Source organism: Delphinapterus leucas, chromosome 9, assembly GCF_059928025.1.
Source record: "Delphinapterus leucas isolate spDelLeu-1000000601 "Yukka" chromosome 9, BTC_Dleu_Yukka2, whole genome shotgun sequence".
Classification (NCBI taxonomy): Eukaryota; Metazoa; Chordata; class Mammalia; order Artiodactyla; family Monodontidae; genus Delphinapterus; species Delphinapterus leucas.
In genome coordinates this window covers 38,215,000-38,236,585 of record NC_143137.1, presented here as the reverse complement: position 1 = coordinate 38,236,585, position 21,586 = coordinate 38,215,000, and the positions used below count along the sequence as shown (strand labels likewise).

Genomic DNA, 21,586 nt, shown 5'->3' with positions numbered 1-21,586 from the left:
TTTTATAAAACTCAATAAGCCCCAACAAAATGCGGATCTATTTTATTTCTGACATCTGCTTTTACCTCAGTGGTCAACTGGGCCAGCTGCAATCTTCATTTTTTTAGTCAAATAAACTTCTCAAACCAACTGACAGAATTTTCATAACCTCTTAATACTTTGAAATTCAGAATATATAAGAAAAAAAAAACCCTAGATGATCTCTTGTCAAATATAAGCTATCAAAGTCAACTGAAAATTTTTGGTTAGCACCATTCAATTTCATAAATAATTCTTTTTTTAAAAATTTTTGGCTGCGTTGGGTCTTCGTTGCTGTGTGAGGGCGTTCTCTAGCTGCAGTGAGCGGGGGCTACTCTTTGTTGTGCTACGTCGGCTTCTCATTGTGGTGCCTCCTCTTGTTGCAGAAAATGGGCTCTAGGTGCGCAGGGCTCAGTAGTCGTGGCTCGTGGGCTCTAGAGCGCAGGCTCAGTAGTTGTGGCGCACAGGTTTAGTGGTTCTATGGCATGTGGGATCTTCCTGGACCAGGGATCGAACCCATATCCCTGCATTGGCAGGTGTATTCTTAACCACTGCGCCACCAGGGAAATCCCATAAATCATTCTTGAAAGTGAGAAACTTTTCAACAATTCTGAAGACAATATTTAGAGAGCAATGATCGATGATATACATTTAGTGGAACATTCTGTCTTCTTAAGGCTGACAAGGAAACCAAGTAAGGAAAGGCTCTCTCATACTGTGTTGGTGGCAATGTAAAGTGATACAATTTTTTTCCTATTTTGCCATTGGGGGCCCATTTTTGTCAAATTTATTAATAGACTAAAATGTATGTGCTTTTTGACCTAGTTATTTTACTGATAGAAATCCATTCCAAAGAAATAATCAGAAATCTGGACAAATATTTATTACCAGAGATGTTCAACACAGGCCTTTTGTAACAACAACAACAACAAAAAATCTTTCTAAATAATCAACAAGAGATTGGTTACATAAATTATAATATAACTAATTAAATAAATGGGATGGAACTAGATTAAATATTATCCCAAGCCTATAATAATAAATTCTTTTCAGGGAAGAGACTATTTTTTTCTTCTTCCATTCCCCAAAGAATTCCAGACAATGTCTAGCTTAAAGAAGCTTCTCAATAAATAATATTTGAATGAATAAATGTCAACCCCAAGTCTATAGACTTAACCCCAGAGACTGAGCTTTATACACTGTCCTTTGAGGTGGAGTCCCAATCAGACCATTTCTGTTAGTAAGTTGTATATATGCAGAAGAATACATAAAAAAGGAAAACTGTACATAAGTTGGTGCTATAGAAATTGAAACTATTCACTATCTAGAATGGTTTTTAATTTTCAAGATAATTTCAGTGTTGAATTGCTTTGCTTTAGATCACTAAATCATTCATGCAAGGTGTTGTGACCATTAGAAGCCCACAGTAAGTAAATGACTGCTGTTTAATTTTAATTACTACTGGGAAGAAGAGTTGCAGCTTTTTAAAGAAAAGCAGAGGGCTTCCCTGGTGGCGCAGTGGTTGAGAGTCCACCTGCCGATGCAGGGGACACGGGTTCGTGCCCCAGTCCGGGAAGATCCCACATACCGCAGCTGGGCCCGTGAGCCATGGCCGCTGAGCCTGCACGTCCGGAGCCTGTGCTCCGCAACGGGAGAGGCCACAACGATGAGAGGCCCGCGTACCGCAAAAAGAAAAAAAAAAAAAGAAATGCAGAAACAAGCTGAATACATCATACTGTCATATAAATGTTCCTCAATTAAAATCAGTCAATTATTTGTTGACATCACTAGTTATTTTATCATGAGATTCCTTCTAAGAACTAATATCCCACATCAAGTATTAATGATGGGGAGAAGACCCTTTTACTTAATTGTTGGCAAGGCACATTCTCCTAATAAGTCCAAATATTTGTTTACCTTATTAAGCTGGCTAGTTTGGCTAAGTACTTAGAAAGGAAACAGTTACCTATTTTGTCTCCTCAAATAACCATTCAAGCAGAAATATGAAATAAAACCGATCATTTCTGCAATTAAATGGTAGGTTCTAAGTCAAGCATATTCTTCGGAAAGTGAATCTGATATAAAACTCAGATTCAGTTTCAATGTCATATACACCAAGGAGTCAAGATACTTGTGATAGAAAATAACAGTATCATAAAATTACCAGTGACAATTGCACATTTCCTTGCATTGACTATCTTATTTAAAATTTTTAAATACATCCAACTTCCCATCATTTTCTAGCCCCTTGCAATGCTTTATTTTTCTTCATTGCACCCACTAACACGATATCTACTTCCTAGTTTATTGGTTTATTGCCTATCTTTCGCCCACTAGAACGTAAATTTTGGAACTTTGTGTTTCATGTTCACGAGAGTATTCCCAGAGCACAAAAGAATGCACCATACAAAGTGCTCAATAAACATTTGTTAAATGAATGACCAAATGAATGTATAACTGAAGAATGAAAAACACTTTCACAAAGGTTGAATAATACAGAAGAGAGTGCATAGATTCTGGAAACAGACTAAACCAGTTTTAATCTTTATGCAGTTACAAGTAATCTTGTGCAAATTACTTAGTTTCTATCTCCATTTGTCTACCTTTGAAATGGGATGGATTAGACATGCCCTAACTGGATTGAGATGCAGGTTAGTAGTTAGATGAGAATATAACCGGAGAGGTTGTTATACAGCATGGTCTCTGCAATCAGCCTATCTTGGCTTTGATGTCTGACTTAACACTTCCAAGTTTATGTAATCTTGGAAAAGTTGATAAAACACAAGCGTCGGCTTCCTCATTTGCAGAATGGGGCAAATAATAGTACCTAAGTCAAAAAGTGGTTCTATGGATAAAAGTGGCATGTATTAAACACTTGATAAGTGGATTCTCTTACAGTTGAGACTTTTTAAGTAAAGCACTCAATCTAGTTCTTATGTACAGTGAGAACTCAGTAAGCCATAGTTATTACTGCTATTATCTTCCTTTGTCCACTGTTTTCTTTCATTTTATAATTCAGAATGTGTTCAGCCTCTACTGTCTATTAGCATCAGTCTTTTAAAATTACCTGAGTTATGCTTCAATAATTTCTTTCCCTCACATTTGCACTGGGGCTATAGATTATCTTTAATGGTACAGTGAATCTTATTTTTCTTTTATTCTTATGCCCTTCTGGGATATTCTAAAACTTACATGTGAAAACACAATCCACCTGTTTGTACATATGCAAGCATGCAGAGAGTAGCAGGTGAAAGCACAATCTATTTGTTTTCACTTACTAATCACTTACATATTTGAATGTTGCTATGCTAATAGAGAATGGTTCAGCTAGTCACTAGACAGGGTGTGAAATAACTCTTTGAGCTGTAGAACCCTGCTAAAATTCATGCCATATACACATATTTAATTTCTCAGGCTTCAATCTAACTTTAAAAAAAATGACACAAAGTAGCTTTAAAAAATATGACATTAAAATATTGAGCTGGTTCCTTTTAGGACTGCCAAAGAAATATAATACTTCTAATAGAATCTCTGTAGAGAAGGAATTTTAAATAGCTTTGTGCTCCTGAATTCACATAAAAGAAAGACAAGGTAATCTTTTAGGCGATTTAACAGTTAAGTGAGGTGTCAGCCTACAAGGCTGTATGTATCTATGGCTTGCAAATAATTTTGGTTTTGACTGTCAAAAATGAGTTCTGTATGGTATTCTAACTACCTGTCTACAAAAAGGCATTTTTAGTACTAGCTTTACCAAGTTACCTAGGTCTTACAAATGGAATGAAGAATGATTTTTTCCAATTTGATTTGACCTTGAAAACAATGGTTTATTTTTTCTTTTTTAGGTCTCAGTGTTTTGAGTGTCATCAGTTGAATACAAAATTGTCTATGTAATCCTTGATGTCACAGGAAGGAAACAAATTTATATTTAAAGTATTTCCCAAATACACACACACACGTTCTGAATGTAGGTAATTAGTATTAATAATTCATAATTGATTAAGGTGTTTTTATTTATTTATTTTTCAAACCATTCTATTGAATTTTTTTCATTGTCCAAAGTAGTGGCTGCCCTGAAGGTGTTTACTGGACACTCCCTGGATCCTAGACCCCCTGGGTTTTCACTGTCCAGAAGGGATCAGGAGTATAGAGCTCAGGATTCAGTAAGATCAAGAGTTGGAACTAGATCTCTTTTATCATCATTAATAGACTGACTAGAAAAAAGTAATCTACCATCAGGAAAGGAAAATGAAAAGGCCATTTGCCTATCTAGGGTGACCTCTGGAAGGGAAAAATTCTCTCTTGAGAGTCCACATCCTGCTCTCAAGGTGAGACGGGTTCAAATTCACACTGCTTATGTGGTCTGGGATAGTCAAGAATTAAGTTTAATTGGCTCCAGGAATCTGGCAGAAGGAACTATAAATCTCTTCAGGGATAATCTCTCATTTCAGAGTTTTCAAGGTTTCTACAGATAAGTCCCAGTCAATAGGCACTCACAATCCAAAAAACAGAACTCACAAGGAAATAACCAGCATGAATGAGTCAGAACTCATTAACAAACAGCAGAATTTGACCACCAAGGACTTAAACTGCTGGATTTCTCAAACATAGAATATAATTTATACAAATTCAAATATTTTTTAAAATTAAAAAAGGGAATTAAAAACATGAACAAGGAACAATATACATTTTTAAAAGACAGATATTTGAGAAAAAATCAAACAGCTTCTAAAAATTAAAATATACTATTAAATAGGTGGATTAAAAAGCAGATGAATATAAATGAAAGAAAGAAGAACTGGAATATATATCTAAAAGATTACTTAGACTTTAGCACAGAGAGGTAAAGAAATGAAAAGTAGGAGAGATGGAGAATATTATTAGAAAATGTAATATAAGTGTAATGAGAGTCCCAAAGGAAGAGAATAAAAAGGAACAAGGAAGAGATAACATTTGAGAGATAGTGATAGAGAATTTTCCAGAACTGATGAAAGCACGAATTACAGCTTCAGTAATCAAAGTGAATCACAAGTAAGATAAATAAATGGAAAGAAATCACACCGTGATACATTGTAATGAAACTGCAGAACACTAAGGAACCCATCTTCCCTAAAACATTTTTGAAAAGCTGCCGGAGAAAAAAGAGATTATCTTCGAAGGAATAGCAAACTGACAGCAGAGTTCCCTTGTTAGGAGATAAATATAATCCAGCAATTTTAAGTGTACAGTTCAATGAGTTTTAAAAATCTACCCAAGCCCATAATCACTAGATCAAGATATGAAACATCCAATCACCCAGAAAAGGCCCCTCATGCCCTTCTGCAGGCAGACCTGCCTCCCTCCATCCTCGTCTCCCAGCAACCACAGCTGAGCTTTTTGTCACCATAGTTGTGCCTCTTCTAGAATTTCACATAAATGGGATCATTCTATATGCACTCTTTGATTTCTGGTTTTCTTTCTTTAATGTAGTCTATTTGCTTTTGAGATTAATCTGTGTTGTTGCACATGTTAGTCATTTGTTATGTTTTTCTTAATAGTATACTGCTATAGAGATATACCACAATTAGTTTATCAATCAATAGTTCAAGGACACTTGGGTTCTTTCCAGTTTTTGGCTATTATCAATAAAGCCACCATGAACCTATAGGTGTTTATGTGGATACATGTTTTCATTTCTCCTAGGTAAATATCTACAAATGAAATGGCTGAGTCCTATAGTAACCGAATGTTTAGCCTTGCAACATGTCAGACTGGCTTCCAATGCAGCTGTACCAACAATGTGTGGGTTCCAGTTGTTCCATACACCACTAACACGTGATAATCACCATTCTTTTAAATTTTAGCCATTTTAGGGGCCTACCAAGATTATAACTTATACCATGATTCAAAACATAAGCCACAAAGCAGTCTATTGTATATATATAGCAGATAACAGTCTAAACTACCATAGACAAAATTTCACAAGCTGGAAACATCTGCAAGAAAATAACTGGTGAATGGAGGAATAAATAAATGAACGAATGTCAAATGTTGCTAACTGCAGAGGTGTTCAAAGGATGATATTGTTTTAGGCTGGAATAGTCAGAAAAGGCACTATGTGTATTTGAATCCAGATATGAAGAACAGATAAAACCTAAAAGGTAAGGAAGATAGTGTGGGTTTCAAATCCCATTCGCTTATAGAAAAAAAAGATTTCTTTTTCCTTAGTACATTATTTTCTGGAGATATACCACTGTAAATTAAGGGAGATATTTCATAACTCACTTTCTAATGAGGACATTCAATTATTATAATTGTATAGAAAAATTAAACATATTTAAATTATTTTATTCTAAAAATGTATTATTGATTTTTCTCTTATATATTCTATTTGTTATTACCCAATATTAACTTAGATCATATTGAGTCAAAAAGTTTAAGGTAGGGCTTCCCTGGTGGTGCAGTGGTTGAGAGTCCGCCTGCCAATGCAGGGGACACGGGTTCGTGCCCCGGTCCGGGAAGATCCCACATGCCGCGGAGCGGCTGGGCCCGTGAGCCATGGCCGCTGAGCCTGCGCGTCCGGAGCCTGTGCTCCGCAACGGGAGAGGCCACAACAGTGAGAGGCCCGCGTACCACAAAAAAAAAAAGTTTAAGGTAAATATATTATTGAATTATATATAGCATAATTATAAACATTATGTAAGCTATCTGAATATATAAAAGATAACTCCACAAAGTAAATAATGTATCTAACTTACATATATTTAAAATTAGTTTTTGCTAAAATGATCACCAATTACATGACATGTCAAAGGTGTAAATACCATAATCAGTTTACCTACTGTTAACTGGATCTTATCATGTAATATATACAGTGATTCATTCCATGCATGTCTTCCTAGCAAACAAATTTAAATAGAACAGTGAACTTGTAATGCATAATTTTATTTTTCAAAAAAAACCAATATGTATTATAAATGGTATTGTTGTGTTTGTTTACAGTTTTCTTTCAAAATGATTTCCTGGGTGTCCACATCATTCATCGTTTAGTTCCACAGGTTTTTCCCACATGCTAGTTACAGAAGGGGGCGGGATAAACATATTTCAGTGCTTTCTTAACGTAAGGTCCAATAATACTTAGATATTAGAGGAACTATGAACAATTTTCCATCTGTTTGTTCTGATCCCAGTCTTATAACTTTAACTTTTTAGTATTAAAAGGAATGGTTACTATTCTCTTTATTTCCTACAAACAAAATTAATGAGCCTTGGATTAATTACTAGTAAAACAAAAAATAAATGCCTCAGAGCTAAAGAGATCACCAAACAATGGCTCTTCTTTAAAAATATTTCTTTAGAATAGGAATAATAGACAATTTTGAAGCTGGAAAGCAGTGTGGCAGAGGGAAAATTAATATAGGTTTTCAAACTGGCCAGACTCTGGTTGAATTCCAGTTCTGCCACTTCCTACTTGCATGGCCTTGAGCTCATCAGTTGTAATAGAGGATAACGCTATCTGCTTCATAGAGGCGTGATGACATATGAGATAAGGCATGTAACATTTTTAGAATAGTGTCTGGCAGAATAGACCCTAATAAATGGTAAACTTCATTATCAGAATTAGGGAATAAGCTTAGCTGTTCTTATGATACAATAATTAAGGCAGCTAGAAAAAAAAACTTCTCTAATTCAAATTAATTCCACAAATAGTTATTACCCAGTGGTATCAAGAACTGTTAGGCACTAGAAATGTAAACATAAATATGACACAGACCTGCCCTGGAAGAATTTTTAGCTTAGCTAAGTAAATAGACTATTTTTTAAGCATACAATTTCAACTCAAAGTGGTAAGTCAATGGTACAGGTGCAAAGAGGGCAAAATAAGGAGCTGGGCAAGAGATATCCAACTCAGCTAGGGTTACAGGGTAGTCTTCAGGAAAAGGTAATACGTTTCATATATTATAGCCATATTTCTGAAATTATCAATATCCATGTATTACATGATGGGTACAAATTATCAGCATCCCTAAACCACCAAATTTAAGCTAAGGAAAAGGTACATAATAGTGCAATTGTGGATGAAGAATGTCACCTGCCATATCAGTAAACAAAGGATTTTGCGGCCATCAAACCATCAGCCACTATAGCCGCTCCCAGACTGTGCACCCTGAGAGGACTCAGGATAGAAAAGCAGGATACTGGCCCTAGATAGATATGGTACATGTCAAAGGAATGATTTCAATGAGTCCAGACAGACTCTGGTATCTTCCCACACATAGAAAAGCGCTAAATTCATTAACTTGAGATGTCTGGCTTTCTTTAATTAACAGTAATCTTTTGATGCTCTGACTGCCTGGCTTTTGTTGCAAAAACTCCTATATATCTGGGCTCCTCCCTTACCTCTTGGGAGCCGTCCCTCAGCTCTATCTGAGAGGCTGCCTCCATGTTTGAGTCCTCAGAAAGTTGGCCAAAGAAAACATAACTCTCAAATTTTAGGCTGTGCATTTTTTTCAACGGACACAACCAATTAAAAAAATCAGTATTTAAAAAAATAAAAAAAGAATCTGAAGGCTTCATGTACAAGCTAGGATTGAGGAAAGCCTTTTTAAGCAAGACTAAAAACCAAAAGTTATAAAATATACAAATATCTGAATATTTAAGAATTAAAAACTCTTTTGTACCATACAAAGTCAATAGATTAACACTAGCTTTGGGAAAAAAAAAATTGCCCAAATGCCATACAAAGGGAAAATATCTACACCATAAAAATAACTTCATAGTCACTCACATTAAAAAAAAAAAAAAGACAAACAATCCAACAGAAAATGGGTAAAAGATATAAATAGGCAAGTTACAGATGAGACGTATGAAAAACCACTCAAATTTGCTAGCATTCAGGAAAATACAAATTAAACACAAGATACTACTTTATAACCAACAGCTGAAAAATTTTAAAGAGCTTTAATACCTACTGGTGGCAGAAGTATAGGAAAAGTATACTCTTTCACATTACTGGTAGAAATATGAAGAGTTATAATCTTTTTGGAAAGCAATCTGGCAACATCTATAAAATTTTAAAAATTCATTTGCCTTATGACCTAGCAATTCCACTCCTGGGATTCAATGCCATAAAAATAATTGTATAAGGACACAGGTACAACAATGTTTATTACAACGTTGTTCATTATGGCAAAAAAATTGGAACCAAAGAAAATTACTAAAAACAGAGGAATGGTTTAATAAATGATGGAGGGCCCATACCATAGAATACTGTACAACCCATAAAAAGAACAAAAATAAAGCCATTAACTGACTTGAGATTTTTCAAAAAGTACTATTGAATGATAAAAGTAGAAAAGTACATATGATATGTTTCCACTTTTGTGAAAAAAATGTTGACAAAAAGTCAGTATATATATAAATGTGAATATAGGAAGCACTGTTTCAGAATAAAGAAAATCATATTGGGGATACACAAGAGGCTATAGACCTGAGTGAGGGATGGGGAAACTAATACAAGAGAAAGGAGAAAGAAGGAAGAGCAAAGACAAAAAAGCAAAAAAAACAAAAAAAAGAAAAAAAGGCATTTCTAAATAACACATTATGATATTACCATATTCATGCCTTCATGTAAATTTTAAGTGGGTTCATATCAAAGCTAACTACAATAGACAAAATAGAAATATATTTATATGTACATATATAAATGCAAAGCATAAAAGAAACATTTAGAGAAGAGCTAAAAAGCATGGCTTCATAGCAGTTCTAGCAGAAACTAGACAAAAAATAACAATAAAGAGTAAAATAAACACTACTTTATAAAAGCCAGAAGTGTTAATTGGGTGTAATATTTCCAGGCGTCCTCCCATCTTGGGTCTTTCCTCTTAGGCTGAATACATCAGCAGATAAATGTTGCAGGGGGACAGGGACAAATGGTATACCAGTTTATGGAAATATCCTTCATTTTGTTATACTTAAGGGTCCTCAATTAGCCACTCACTGCACTAAGTAAAGGATCTGTCAAATGTTAGTTCCAGTAGGATGCCTATTAACATAAATCATTTCTATTGAAGTAATGATTATGAAATGTCTTCATACTTAGAAGTCCAAAAAATTTGGATTCAGTCCACAGATGCCGAAGGTATAGGGCAGGCAAATTTTCACCTCTGCCCTCTTAGAATTTTCAGCTGAGCCTGAGAAGTAAACTGACAGAAACTGATTAACCGGAGAAAAGCAAATTTGGCCCCAGATGTGGAGGGCCAACTGTCCTGCGCCATTGTATATAAGGGACTTGAGCTTCCCTGGATATTGGTATTTGGGGGGGTCCTGGAACCAATTCCCCTCCGATACTGAGGAATATACTTGTATAAATATACACAAATTTATATAAACTTTATGTTACACAGGAGCCCTCATAAGGAATGAAGACACAAAGAAAGGCAGAACCTACATGATTTTTTATAGTTGGCTGAACAGAGAGGTAATTATGGAGAAGTAAATGAATTATGTGCAGAGGCTAAAGGAAGATAAGAATTATCATAGAAGGTCCATTTGTGTAGAATTCTTTGGGTCTCAACTTCTTGTCCTTGATGATAATAATGTTACTTTGCTTCTATTACAGAGGACATAACTCACATGAGAATTTCATCTCCTGCTTTTAAGAAAAAACAGGGAATAGGATTTGCTATTTTTCAAGTCCTTTTAAATCAAAATAATCCTTATGCCAAGGTGGCATATTTTGGAGTGGCATATTCTGCCACCCTTCACAGGCAAAAGCAAACAAAAAATATAAAACACAACAAAACCGCCAAACCAAATACGAACAACAACAAAAGAAACCATGTTCTCGACTTCCTGAGAGACGGCTCCCCATCTGTGATTAAAATTAAAAGAGAAAGATATAAGAGTGGGGGGTACCTACTGATGGGCTGAGGCTGCTCTAGTCCTCCCTGACATAAAATTCATAAAGAATCAAAAGAGAGCCTCTAGCTGCAAAATCAGTTGTTTTTCCTGGGTTCATTTTAATGAAAAAACTTAGCCACCATTCAACATAGTCATTAGAATGAAACTTATCCTCTGTGGGGTGGAAAGCTCTGGAAACCTTCTGCCTCTGCACTCCTGTTTCAGAGTTGATGACTTAATGTTTTTAAGCCACTGTTTAGGCCTTCTAGGACACAAAGAACAGTCTAATCAGGGCATATGAACTGACCAATTTGCTTTCTTTTCCTCTCTTCTTTGTGGAGGCCTGCAATTTTATTTTTTAAGAATCTGTTCCTCTGTTAACTCTGCTCATTATTTATTGCCTACAATGGTTATGGAAATATTTGATCTTCAAAGTGTAGCATGATGCAGTATCTTTATTTTTTAACACCTTTATTGGAGTACAATTGCTTCACAGTGTTGTGTTAGTTTCTGCTGTATAACAAAGTGAATCAGCTATATGCAAATGTATATCTCCATATCCCTTCCCTCTTGCATCTCCCTCCCACCTTCCTTATCCCACCCTGCTAGGTGGTAGCAAAGCACCGAGATGATTTCTCTGTGCAATGCAGTTGCTTTCCACTAGCTGTCTATTTTACACTTGGTAGTGTATATATACTACTCTTGCACTTCGTCCCAGCTTCCCCTTCCCCCACCGCCTGTGTCCTCAAGTCCATTCTCTACGTCTGCATCTTTATTCCTGTCCTGCCCCTAGGTTCATCAGAACGTTTTTTTTTTATTCCATATATGTGTATTAGCTATTTGTTTTTCCTTTCTGACTTACTTCACTGTTGGACAGACTCTAGGTCCATCCACCTCACTACAAATAACTCAATTTCATTTTTTTTAATGGCTGAGTAATATTCCATTGTATATGTGTGCCACATCTTCTTTATCCATTCATCTGTCGATGGACACTTAGGTTGCTTCCATGTCCTGGCTATAGGAAATAGTACTGCAATGAACATTGGGGTACATGACTTTTTTGAATTATGGTTTTCTCAGGGTATATGCCCAGTAGTGGGAGTGCTGGATCATATGTTAGTTCTATTTTTAGCTTTTTAAGGAATCTCCATACTGTTCTCCATAGTGGCTGTATCAATTTACATTCCCACAAACAGTGCAAGAGGGTTCCCTTTTCTCCACACCCTCTCCAGCATTTATTGTTTGTAGATTTTTTGACGATGGCCATTCTGACTGGTGTGAGATGATATCTCATTGTAGTTTTGATTTGCATTTCTCTAATGATTAGTGATGTTGAGCATTCTTTCATGTGGTTGTTGGCAATCTGTATATCTTCTTTGGAGAAATGTCTATTTAGGTCTTCTGCCCATTTTTGGATTGGGTTGTTTGTTTTGATATTGAGCTGCTTGAGCTGCTTGTAAAGTTTGGAGATTAATCTGTGTCAGTTGCTTCGTTTGCAAATATTTTCTCCCATTCTGAGGGTTGTCTTTTCATCTTGTTTATGGTTTCCTTTGCTGTGCAAAAGCTTTTAAGTTTCATTAGGCCCCATTTGTTTATTTGTGTTTTTATTTCCATTTCTCTAGAAGGCAGGTCAAAAAGGATCTTGCTGTGATTTATGTCATAGGACGTTCTGCCTATGTTTTCCTGTAAGATTTTATAGTGTCTGGTCTTACATTTAGGTCTTTAATCCATTTTGAGTTTATTTTTGTGTATGGTGTTAGGGAGTGTTCTAATTTCATTCTTTTACATGTAGCTGTTCAGCTTTCCAGCACCACTTACTGAAGAGGCTGTCTTTTCTCCATTGTATATTCTTACCTCCTTTATCAAAGATAAGGTGACCATAGATGCGTGGGTTTATCTCTAGGCTTTCTATACTGTTCCATTGGTCTACATTTCTGTTTTGGTGCCAGTACCATACTGTCTTGATTACTGTAGCTTTGTAGAATAGTATGAGGTCAGGGAGCCTGATTTTTCCAGCTCCGTTTCCTTCTCAAGATTGTTTTGGCTATTCTGGGTCTTTTGTGTTTCCATACAAATTGCACACTTTTTTGTTCTAATTCTGTGAAAAATGCCATTGGTAATTTGATAGGGATTGCAATGAGCCTGTAGATTGCTTTGGGCAGTGCAGTCATTTTCACAACATAGATTCTTCCAATCCAAGAACAATCCATCTGTTGGTATAATCTCTAATTTCTTTCATCAGTGTCTTATAGTTTTCTGCATACAGGTCTTTTGTCTCCTCAGGTGGGTTTATTCCTAGGTATTTTATTCTTTTTGTTGCAATGGTAAATGGGAGTGTTTCCTTAATTTCTCTTTCAGATTTTTCATCATTAGTGTATAGGAATGCAAGTTTTCTGTGCATTAATATGGTATTCTCCTACTCTACCTAATTCATTGATTAGCTCTAGTAGTTTTCTGGTGGCATCTTTAGGATTCTCTATGTATAGTATCATGTCATCTGCAAACAGTGACACTTTTACTTCTTCTTTTCTGATTTGGATTCCTTTTATTTCGTTTTCTTCTCTGACTGCTGTGGCTAAAACTTCCAAAACTACGTTGAATAATAGTGGTGAGAATGGGCCACCTTGTCTTGTTCCTGATCTTAGAGGAAATGTTTTCAGTTTTTCATCATTGAAAACGATGTTGGCTGTTTGTTTGTCATATTTGGCCTTTATTATGGTGAGGTAGGTTCCTCTATGCCTACTTTCTGGAGAGTTTTTATCATAAATGGGTGTTGAATCTTGTCAAAAGCTTTTTCTTCATCTATTGAGATGATCATATGGTTTTTCTCTTTCAATTTATTAATATGGTGTATCACATTGATTGATTTGCATATATTGAAGAATCCTTGCATTCCTGGGATAAACCCCAGTTGATCATGATGTATGATCCTTTTAATGTGCTGTTGGATTCTGTTTGCTAGTATGTTTTGAGGATTTTTGCATGTAAGTTCATCAGTGATATAGGCCTATAGTTTTCTTTTTTTGTGGCACTTTTGTCTGGTTTTGGTATCACGGTGATGGTGGTCTCATAGAATGACTTTGGGAGTCTTCCTCCCTATGCTGTATTTTGGAAGAGTTTGAAAAGGATAGGTGTTAGCTCTTCTTTAAATGTTTGATCGAATTCACCTGTGAAGCCATCTGGTCCTGGGCTTTCATTTGTTGGAAGATTTTTAATCACAGTTTCAATTTCAGTGCTTGTGATTGGTCTGTTCATATTTTCTTTTTCTTCCTGGTTCAGTCTTGGAAGGTTGTGCTTTTCTAAGAATTTGTCCATTTCTTCCAGGTTGTCCAGTTTGTTGGCATATAGTTGCTTCTGGTAATCTCTCATGATCCGTTGTCTTTCTGCAGTGTCAGTTGTTACCTCTCCTTTTTCATTTCTAATTCTGTTGATCTGAGTCTTCTCCCTTCTTTTCTTGATGAGTGTGGCTGATGGTTTATCAATTTTATTTATCTTTTCAAAGAACCAGCTTTTAGTTTTATTAATCTTTGCTCTCATTTCCTTCATTTCTTTTTCATTTATTTCTGATCTGATCTTTATGATTTCTTTCCGTCTGCTGTGGGGTTTTTTTGTTCATTTTTTTCTAATTTCTTTAGTTGTAAAGTTACGTTGTTTCTTTGAGATGTTTCTTGTTTCCTAAGGTAGGACTGTATTGCTATAAACTTCCCTCTTAGAACTGCTTTTGCTGCATCCCATAGGTTTTGGGTCATTGTGTTATCATTGTCGTTTTCTTTCTAGGTATTTTTTGACCTCCTCTTTGATTTCTTCAGTGATCTCTTGGTTATTTCATAGTGTATTGTTTAGCCTCCATGTGTTTGTATTTTTTACAGTTTTTTTTCCTGTCATTGATATCTAGTCTCATAATGTTGTGTTCAGAAAAGATACTTGATATGATTTCAATTTTGTTAAATTTACCAAGGCTTGATTTGTGACCCAAGATATGGTCCATCCTGGAGAATGTTCCATGAGCACTTGGAAAGAAAGTGTATTCTGTTGTTTTTGGATGGAATGTCCTGTAAGTATCAATTAAGTCCATCATGTTTAATGTGTCATTTAAACCTTGTGTTTCCTTATTTATTTTCATTTTGGTTGATGTGTCCATTGATGAAAGCGGGGTGTTACAGTCCCTTACTAATTTTGTGTTACTGCTGATTTCTCCTTTTATGGCTGTTAACATTTGCCTTATGTGTTGAGGTGCTCTTATATTGGGTGCATAAATATTTACAATTGTTACATCTTCTTCTTGGACTGATCCCTTGATCATTATGAAGTTGGCCCTCTTTGTCTCTTGTAATGGTCTTTATTTTAAAGTCTACTTTGTCTGATATGAGAATTGCTACTCCAGCTTTGTTTTGCTTTCCATTGGCATGCAATATTTTTTCCATCCCCTCAGTTTCAGTCTGTATGTGTCCCTAGGTCTGAAGTGGGTCTCTTGTAGACAGCATATATATGCGTCTTGTTTTTGTATCCATTCAGCCAGTCTATCTCTTTTTCTTGGAATATTTAATGCATTTACATTTAAGGTAATTATCAATATGTGTGTTCCTATTTCCATTTGCTTAATTGTTTTGGGTTTGTTATTGTAGGTCTTTTCCTTCTCTTGCATTTCCTGCCTAGAGAAGTTTCTTTAGCATTTGTTGTAAAGCTGGTTTGGTGGTGCTGAATTCTCTTAGCTTTTGTTTGTCCGTAAAGGTTTTAATTTCTCCTTCGAATCTGAATGAGATCCTTGCTGGGTAGCGTAATCTTAGTTGTAGCTTTTTCCCTTTCATCACTTTAAACATGTCCTGCCACTCCCTTCTGGCTTGCAGAGTTCCTGCTGAAAGATCAGCTGTTAACCTTATGGGGATTCCCTTGTATGTTATTTGTTGCTTTTCCCTTGCTGCTTTTAATATTTTTTCATTGTATTTAATTTTTGATAGTTTGATTAATATGTGTCTCAGTGTGTTTCTCTTTGGGTTTATCCTGTATGGTACTCTCTGGTCTTCCTGGACCTGATTGCCTATCTCCTTTCCCATGTTAGGGAAGTTTTCAACTATAACCTCTTCAACTATTTTCTCAGACCCTTTCTTTTTCTCTTCTTCTGGGACCCCTATAATTCGAATGTTGGTGTGTTTAATGTTGTCCCAGTGGTGTCTGAGACTGTCCTCAATTCTTTTCATTCTTTTTTCTTTATTCTGTCCCCTGGCAGTTATTTCCACCATTTTATCTTTCAGCTCACTTATCCGTTCTTCTGCCTCAGTTATTCTCTTATTGCTTCCTTCTAGAGAATTTTAAATTTTATTTAATGTGTTGTTCATCACTGTTTGTTTGCTCTTCAGTTCTCCTAGATCCTTGTTAATTATTTCTTGTATTTTCTCCATTCTGTTTCTGAGATTTTGGATCATCTTTACTATCATTACTCTGAATTCTTTTTCAGGTAGGTTGCCTATTTCTTCTTCATTTATTTGGTCTTGTAGGTTTTTACCTTGGTCCTTCATCTGTAACATATTTTTTTTTTCATTTCTTTTTTTTTTTTGATGGGTGGTATTGTATTGCTGTCTTACTGGTTGTTTGGCCTGAGATGTTATGCACCGGAGTTTGCAGGCAGTTGGATAGAGCTGGGTCTTCGTGCTGAGACGAGGACTTTTGGGAGGTCTCACTCTGATTGATATTCCCTGGGGTCTGAGTTTCTCTGTTAGTCCAGTGGTTTGGACTCGGAGCCCCCACCACAGGAGCTCGGGTCTGACCCCCAGCCTGGGAACCAAGATCCCACAAGCTTCGTGGTGTGGTTAAAAAAAAAAAAAAAAGGAGGAAAGAAAGAAAAAGGGGAGCAGTAAAATATCAAAAGATAAAATAAAATTGGAAAGATAAAAAATATATTAGGAAAAATAAAACTATAATTGAAACAACTGCAACAAGGAAAATTAAAACCACAAGAGAAAAAAGAAAATAAAAAAGGAGTGGGGGGGAACAAGCCATAAAGAGAGATCACTAACAAAGTATAAAGAATAAAATAAAATTAGAAAAATAAAAGATTAGGGAAAATAAAAATGTAAAAGAGTCAACAACAATGAAATAACAAGGTAAAACAGAGCCCCAATCTAAAAGAGGAAAAAAGAAAAGAAAAAAGAAAAAAAAAAAGCCTTGGCTATGGGGGCGGAGTTTAGGCAAATGTTGTAACTTAAAAAGGGGCAGGGTTTAGGGTGGGGCGGAGTTTAGTCGGGTTGGGGGATGACGTTTGAGCGTGGGGCGAGGCGTCTGCTTAGGACCTGCTCACAGAAGGGGAGAGGCAGCACGTGGACAGTCTCTGGAGTGTGGGGTTCCAGAGTTTGGAGGTAGGGCTCTGAGTGAGGGTGTGTGGGTGGGGTTTAGGCCCAGCACATTGGAGGGGGTCTCTGAGTGTAGAGGTGGGGCCCTGGGTGGGGATGTAGGGGAGGGGCTTGGGCTCTGCGGCAGGAGGGAGGCTCCGAGGGCAGAGGATTAGGCCTGGGAGGCCAACAGGCTTCCCGGTGCCTAAGTGGACGGGGAAAGCACTGGCCCCGTTCCCTTCTGTTCCTTTGAGCCCCTCCCCCTATCCCCCCCAGGGTCTCCCCGTCACCATTGGATCCTTAACCATGGGTGGGTCCCACAGGGTGTAGGAACCCCTTCCCTCCCCCAGCCGCCCCTCAGGGGTCCTGGTCAGGAGGGCTGGCCTTTACTTTTGCTCCCCCTTCCCTCTGTTCCACTCCCTCAGGACCCCCGCGGCTGGAGGGGGCCGAGGTGGGCAGAGGATCAGGCCCAGGATCTCAACAGGTTCCTGGGAGTCCAAGTGGGCAGGGGAAACATGGCCATGCTCCTTTTTGATCCTCTGCCCTCCCAATGGACCCCCAATTTACCCCTTTGGGCGTGGGATCCCTTCACCTCTCCCAGCCGCCCCTGAGGGGCACCAGTCCTGTCCCACCTCCATTTCTCCTCCCCCTTCATTCCCCCAACGCCGCACGTCCTACCCGGTCGCTGGGGGTTCCTCCCATCCCCTTAGGTGTCAGTGGTCCCCTACCGGTGCCTGGTAGGTGCTCTAGTTGTCATGCAGTATCTTTTTTTTTTTGCGGTACGCGGGCCTCTCACTGTTGTGGCCTCTCCCATTGCGGAGCACAGGCTCCGGACGCGCAGGCTCAGCGGCCATGGCTCACGGGCCCAGCCGCTCTGCGGCGTGTGGGATCTTCCCAGACCGGGGCATGAACCTGTGTCCCCTGCATAGGCAGGCGGGCTCTCAACCACTGCGCCACCAGGGAAGCCCCATGCAGTATCTTTTGAAATAACTTTACATTTAGTTTTTTTTAATCACTGTTTTTTTTAAGTGTTAATTACCTACCAATAACATTTCAGTACACAACTATATCACAAGGACCAACTGGATTTTGGTTAAATTCAAATTGAGATCCTTCTTTTTAGATGATCAATATTGCAAAGCAGTAGAACTAACTAATCAAAGTCAGCAGGGATTAGTTTAGTCATCGGTCATTTTCCAACCAAATATTCCTTAATATGTCTTTATTTAACACTTTCATTCAAACAAAGTACTACGGAGAGAGAATATAATGATTTCTTAAAAGAATTTCCATACTAGATTACACATTCGACAGCTATAGACTATTCTTCATAAAATATAAATATGAATCAAACAGGTTTTATGAAGTACCAAATAAGGAATCTTGCTAATTTAAGTCCCAATTGCTTCAGCCTACAAGAACCTGTATTATAATCCACATTATAATGTTTAGAATGCCAGCATTCATATATAAATAGGTGAGTGAATCGTTGGAAAGTCACAAAAGATGATGTTTTTCCTTCCCTAGTCATAGAACTATCACATGGTGGCAGGGCCCTTACCTAGGAATTCTCTGGGCTGCAAAGCATGAACGAGGTTATGGGTCGAATACCTGGAGGCCATATGGTTTGCTGTAAACATAAAGTTTACTTAAGGCTTCCTAGGATATTTTGTTTCATAATTACCTTTGAATATTTGCTACCAATGACCTAAGTTTCAGGGAAGTAGACAGCAATTTTATCTGCTTCCAAGAAATGTGCTCTGGAGTAGAAGCCTGACTTTTCCATTGTGGAAGAGAAAATACAGGGAATGTTCAATTCAGATAGAAAGAACAGGAAATCACTTTTAATGAGGTCTTATTAAACTTCTAATGCAACCCAGAATAATATTAAACAGCATAAAATTGACTTCTATATCCACTGAGTTCGTATGGTGAAGCCTGACCTGTAAGAAACTGGATTCATGCGGATAAAGTAAATCTTAAAAAGATGTAATTTTTTTCATCTTGTTGTGAAGATATAAATTGACGAGTAAATCCTCCCTTCATAGACACATCCTCTTGATGTTCTGCCATGTAGGCCAATTGCTATCCTCATAAAGTAAATTTTTAAATAATATAAATCACCTTGTGAAACTTTGAAACCAGATGGAAAAGCCACAGCTAAAAGGAAAAAAAAAACATTTTTATTTATACCTGGGGTCCAACAACTACTTGCGTCCTCCTTAGCTCCCACACTGGTCCAAACCACCAGCATCTCCTTCCTGGACTCCTGCAGTTACCTCCTCACTGGTTTTCATGTCTCTGCTCTCCTCTATCTTTAGTCATTCTCCATACAAGTCTAATCATGTCATATTTCTGCCGTGTTGAAAAATTTCCAGGGGCTTCCCCTCACACTTAGAATAAAGTCCAAATTTCTTACTGTAACCTACAAGCCCTTACATCCAAGATTCTGGGCCTTGGAACTATAGATATTTTGAACAAGATATTTCTTAGCCATGAGGAGCTGTCCTGTGCAATTTGGGATGCTTAGTAGTACCCCTGGCTTCCACCCACTAGATGCCAGTAGCGTCCCTTTCACAGCTGTGACAACCAAAAATATCACCAGGCATTGCCAAGTTGGGGGCAAAGTCTCCCCCTCCAGGAATCACTGCTCTGCGTGATGTGGCCCCTCACTATGCCTCTGTCCTCATCTCCTCTGGCTCACTCGACTTCAATCACAGCAGCCTCTTCCATGTGCCTCCCACAGACCAAGAGCCCACCTGACTCTGGCCCTTTTCTGCACTTCCTGTTCTCTGCATGGAATGCTCTTTGTGTTCTACGTCCCTGCTTAAATGTTCTCTCTCTTTCCCTAAAACAGCTCCGCCCGCCACCCTCTACCCCTTAGCATACTTTTCTGCATAGCACTTATCTGCTCCTTAGCTTAATAATCTATCTCACTGTTTACGTGATTTTTGTCTATCTCCCTGACTTGACAAAATTCCACAATGCCAGAGACTTGAACTGTTTTGTTTAACACTGTCTTCCTAATTTCTAAAACAGCGCCTGTCTATATTTTCCATAGGTGTTCAGTAAGTATATACTGACTAAATGGGTGAACAAGTGTGAATTCTGGTAGTAGTCCTCTTTAGAATACTGTAAACAATTTGTGGTTGCTGTTTCTCTAATTTTGATAATAGCTTCATATAATATCCTAAATTGAAGAGGATTTTAGAAGTCTTCAGGTAACACAGTCATTTTACAAGTAAGAAATTTGAGGCCTGGAGAGGTTACTTTGTCAACAATGATTAGACTTAGTTTATCTTAATTGACCTTTAAAAATCAAAATGATGAAAACCAAAATTTTTCAGGGCTTCTCTTATAATCTTCCTTTTGGGTATTTTACTCTCATTAATGGACATTTCACTTACAAACTAAACTTTTAGAAAATATGAACTGAATGTGGATATAGGCATTGAGTATAAGATCATTATTTAAGAAGGCTATTAGTTGCCATCTTATTAAGTAAAGATGATTTGTCTTAGATATTTAGATAGGAAAATCACTCAGTAACATATCAGATTGTAAAAGGAATCAATGAGAGAATATCAATGGCCTATAGTTCATAGAAATTGCATTAATTTAAGGTTATAAACTAAAATAATTCGGAATATGTAAAGCATAGAATTAGATACTTGGCATAAGCACTATTTGAATGGATTCATTTTATGGACTTTATAGACTGATTTGCATCAAAGTTGTAGGACTACATGGGGAATAAACATTACTGAAACAAACATACACTGTAGTTTATGATAATTTTTAACATGAGTAGTGAGATTCATTCCTATCAATTCAACTCAATTTACATTTATTAAAATGAGCATCTAAAATAGTACACTATTTTGGAGGGTTCAGGAAGATTAAAAAGCTAAGAATGGCAAAGCGTCTGACCTAAAAAACCTTATAATATAATATAATACAAGAGATGAAGTAAGTACATGGAAATCACAACACAAACGGAATCTGATAAATGCTGGATTTGAGACATAATAATGATGATAATTGACTACTATCTGTTGAGTCCTTATTATGGACCAAGTAGTAGACTAAATGATAGTAATTTAGACTTTCTTAAGCAAAGAAAATAGTAAAGGATTTGAACACTGATACACAAAAAACTGTGTACTTAACTACTATTCTGCACTCCTTTAAGAAAAAAATTAATTCTGACTAGGCTGATCCTGATCTGGGATGTTAGATGATGATAATTGCATATCTACTACTAACAGCTTTCCCTCCTACAAATGATCAGCCTATAACCATAATACCTAAAAAAAATAAATAAAAAACAAAAATACACCCAAGTTTTTGGAGCTGATTAT

General features: G+C 37.0%; 1 protein-coding gene across 2 annotated transcripts in view; it reads right to left on the bottom strand.

Moving 5' to 3' along the window:
• IMMP2L (inner mitochondrial membrane peptidase subunit 2) overlaps window positions 1-21,586 on the bottom strand; it is a 935,747-nt gene that overhangs the window by 225,016 nt on the left and 689,145 nt on the right. The window lies entirely within an intron of this gene.